The sequence below is a fragment of the Muntiacus reevesi genome, chromosome 9 (genome assembly GCF_963930625.1).
Source record: "Muntiacus reevesi chromosome 9, mMunRee1.1, whole genome shotgun sequence".
Lineage (NCBI taxonomy): Eukaryota > Metazoa > Chordata > Mammalia > Artiodactyla > Cervidae > Muntiacus > Muntiacus reevesi.
The window spans coordinates 9,202,223-9,207,190 of NC_089257.1; positions in this window are offsets into that span (position 1 = coordinate 9,202,223).

The window sequence follows — 4,968 nt, forward strand, 5'->3', positions numbered from 1 at the left end:
TGAGATGGATGAAACTGGAGCCCATTATACAGAGTGAAGTAAGCCAGAAAGATAAAGAACATTACAGTATACTAACACATATATACGGAATTTAGATAGATGGTGGCGATAACCCTATATGCAAAACAGAAAAAGAGACACAGGAGTACAGAACAGACTTTTGAACTCTGGAGGAGAACGTGAGGGTGGGATGTTTTGAAAGAACAGCATGTATATTATCTATGGTGAAACGGACCACCAGCCCAGGTGGGATACATGAGTCAGGTGCTCGGGCCTGGTGCACTGGGAGGACCCTGAGGAGTCGGGTGCGGAGGGAGGTGGGAGGGGGGATCGGGATGGGGAATACGTGTAACTATATGGCTGATTCATGTCAATGTATGACAAAACCCACTGAAATGTTGTAAAGTGATTGGCCTCCAACTAATAAAATAATATTTAAAAAAAAAATAAAATAAAATAAAAAAAAATAAAAATTAAAAAAAAAAAAAAATACAAATAGCATTTGACTGTCCAGTTCTTTTCACTCTGTCTTATTAACATGACCAAACTAGTTGAGATTTTGAAAGACATTCCTGTGATTCTTTTTAAGTCATGCTATAAGCCTAAGAAAGGACCTCCTGAAATTTTTTATGGCAGATGCTAAGCGAATAGCATTTTCTTCCTATTAGGGGTGAAGGTCACAGGATATTTCATCCCTTCAAGCTGCAATTATCACTGGGTCTTGGAATGTGTCCAAGGCTGATTCTTGTTTAATTAATTCACTGGGATTTTCCTTAAAGGTTTTCAAGAACATCTATAGGGGGTTCATCGAAAAAACAAGAGAGTTCCAGAAAAACATCTATGTCTGCTTTATTGACTATGCCAAAGCCATTGACTATGTGGATCACAATAAACTGTGGAAAATTCTGAAAGAGATGGGAATATTAGACCACCTGACCTGACTCTTGAGAAACCTGGATGCAGGTCAGGAAGCAACAGTTAGAACTGGACATGGAAAAGATTGGTTCCAAATAGGAAAAGGAGTACGTCAAAGCTGTATATTGTCACCCTGGCTATTTAACTTATATGCAGAGTACATCATGAGAAATGCTGGGCTGGAGGAAGCATAAGCTGGAATCAAGATTTCCAGGAGAAACATCAATAACCTCAGATATGCAGATGACACCACCCTTATGGCAGAAAGTGAAGAAGAACTAAAGAGCCTCTTGAAGAAAGTGAGAGAGGAGAGTGAAAAAGTTGGCTTAAAGCTCAACATTCAGAAAACTAAGATCATGGCATCTGGTCCCATCATTTCATTGCAAATAGAAGGGGAAACAGTGGAAACAGTGTCAGACTTTATTTTAGGGGGCTCAAAAATCATTGCAGATGGTGTTTGCAGTCATGAAATTAAAAGATGCTTAATTCTTGGAAGGAAAGTTATGACCAACCTAGACAGCGTATTAAAAAGCAGAGACATTATTTGTCAACAAACGTCTGTCTAGTTAAGGCTATGGTTTTTCCCGTAGTCATATATGGATGTGAGAGTTGGACTATAAAGAAAGCTGAGCACTGCAGAATTGATGCTTTTGAACTATGGTGTTGGAGAAGACTCCTGAGAGTCCCTTGGAGTGCAAGGAGATCCAACCAGTTCATCCTAAAGAAGATCAGTCCTGGCTGTTCATTGGAAGGAGTGATGTTGAAGCTGAAACTCCAATACTTGATGCAATCAGGTCACCTGATGTGAAGAGTTGAATCATTGGAAAAGACCCTGATGCTGGGTAAGATTGAGGGCAGGAGGAGAAGGGACAACAGAGGATGAGATGGTTGGATGGCATCACCAACTCATATCGACATGAGTTTGGGTAAACTTCGGGAGTTGTTGATGGACAGGGAGGCCTGGGGTGCTGCAGTTCATTTGGTCGCAAAGAGTCGCACGCCTGAGTGGCTGAACAGAACTGAACTGATGGGAGCTTTCCTGTTGGCTCAGTGATGAGGAATTCACTTGCCAATGCATAAGGTGCAGGTTTGTCCCCTGGTGTTGTTTATGATATGAACATGAACTATATAGCACAATAGCCAAAGTGCCTGCAAATATCATTAGCTTTAGATACACTTGAGTTTAAGAGGTTAATATGTCAACTAATGACAAAACAACTAAATTAAAATCTTTATTTCTTTAATAATTTCATTTTTTAATTTATTTATTTACTTTAATTGGAGGAAAATTATTTTACATTATTGTGATAGCCTCTGCTGCATACTTGAATCCTGCAACCTCTCCCTCCCCATCCCACCCTTCCAGCTTGGCACAGAGCACTGGCTTGGGTTCCCTGTTTCATACACCAAACTCCCTCTGGTCATCTGTTTTACATATGGTAAGGTAGGCGTTTCAATGCGATTCTCTCAAATCATCACCCTCTCTCCTTCCACTGTGTCCAAACATCTGTTCTCTATGACTGTCTCCTTTGCTGCCCTTCACATAGGATCATCAGTACTCTCTTTCTAGATTCTATATATATACTTCAATACACAATATCTATTTCTGACTTACGTCACTCTTATAATGGGCTCTAGGTTAATCCACCTCATTAGAACTGACTTAAATGTGTTCCTTTTTATAACTGAGTAATTACTCTGTCGGGCATATATACTACAACTTTCTTATCCATTCATCTGCCAATGGACATCTAGAAATCCAATGACAAAACTAGTAAATTAAAATTTCTGTTTTTTAATATTTAATGTCTACTTTATATTGGATTATAGTTGACCAACAATATCAACTTTAGGTGGTCAGCAGAGTGAGGGAGCTGTACGTGTATGTGTGCCTGTTCTCTTTCAATTCTTTTCCCAGTTAGGTTATTATAGGATGTTGAATAGAGTTCCCTGTGCTCCGCCAGTCAGAATGGCTGCTATCCAAAAGTCTACAAGCAATAAATGCTGGAGAGGGTGTGGAGAAAAGGGAACCCTCTTACACTGTTGGTGGGAATGCAAACTAGTACAGCCACTATGGAGAACAGTGTGGAGATTCCTTAAAAAACTGGAAATAGAACTGCCACATGACCCAGTAATCCCACTTCTGGGCATACACACCGAGGAAACCAGATCTGAAAGAGACACGTGCACCGCAATGTTCATCGCAGCACTGTTTATAATAGCCAGGACATGGAAGCAACCTAGATGTCCATCAGCAGACGGATGGATAAGGAAGCTGTGGTACATATACACCATGGAATATTACTCAGCCATTAAAAAGAATTCATTTGAATCAGTTCTAATGAGATGGATGAAACTGGAGCCCATTATACAGAGTGAAGTAAGCCAGAAAGATAAATACCAATACAGTATACTAACGCATATATATGGAATTTAGAAAGATGGCAATGATAACCCTATATGCAGGACAGAAAAGGAGACACAGATGTATAGAACAGACTTTTGGGCTCTATGGGAGAAGGCGAGGGTGGGATGATCTGAGAGAATAGCATTGAAACAACTATACTATCAAGGATGAAACAGATCACCAGCCCAGGTCAGATGCATGAGACAAGTGCTCGGGGCTGGTGCACTGGGAAGACCCAGAGGGATGGAATGGAGAGGGAGGTGGGAGGGGGTTCAGGATGGGGGTTCAGGATGGGGAACACATGTAAATCCGTGGCTGATTCATGTCAATGTATGGCAAAAACCACTACAATATTGTAAAGTAATTAACCTCCAACTAATAAAAATAAATGGGAAAAGAAAAAAGAAAAGAGTTCCCTGTGCTATATATGGTAGATCCTTGTTGGTTATCAATTTTAAATATACTAGTGTGTATTGTCAATACCCAAGTATTACATAATCAACTCAACCAACATTGAGTATCTACCATAGGCCAGGCATTGTTCTAAATACTCAGGATTCATCAATAAACAAAGCAGACCAGATAAAGGGAGAGTTTGGAGTCTCAAAATCAGATTTTAGGTGCAAGATAGCAAACATTTTTGAAGTACTTTGTGCTCCTCCAGAATAGTTCAGATTGACTGATTATGCAGGGGAAGAGGGTATTTTATAATGTGAAACTTCCTCCCTACAAAGCAGTGGAAATATACACCCAGATTACACACCACAGATCGGACTTCGACTCCACTCTGCAGAGACACCAAAGTGACTGATAAAACACTGGGTGAGATGGGTTTACGCTCAGAGTGGCAGGGAATAATTATGCTACATGGAAGCATGATGACTTAAATAGAAACTGTAATGAGTCATAGTAAAATAAACATTTGCATTTCAAAAAATTTTAGAACTGTATTATCGTAAACTCTTTTTTTCAATATTCTTTGCCTAGGTTTTTTGCTTGTTTGTTTGTTTGTTTGTTATTGGTGTGGATTTTTTATGTGTGTGGCTGTGTGGTGTAGCCTCTGGGACTCCAGTTCTCCCAGCAGGGCCTGAACACAGGCTCTTGGCAATGAAAGCATGTAGTCCCCACTTCTGGACTGGCAGGGCATTTCCAAACTCTAATTCTGACAGTAAATAAAATTTAGCTACCAACTGGGTAATACAAAAAACTAAGTACAATTTTATAATGGCAAATAATTCTCTATCTGGAACTTGCCTCTGTGTGGCCATATGTCAAAATCAGCATGGTTTTGTTAGGTAGGGTGCAATTGTCTTCAATCAAAAAAAGAGTAAATTCTATTTTCTCTTTTCCATTTTAAAGACAAACTCACTTTTTACTACTATGATCTTTTCCCAAAGTCACTTTTTCATCCTAGAACTTCCTCTTAGAATTTTCATATCTAAATTTCTGATCATGAAGCATAAGTTTAATAAAGGACTTATTATGATATAAAATGTACCCAAGGCTTGCGGACAAATGTACAAATAAGCAGGACACAAACACTAAGGTGACCACAGTGATGGGAGACACGGGTGGGGAGGACTCTGTATGGAACAAACTATTCTTAATAGCAGAACTATATAATATTAAACTTTAATTGCAATGAT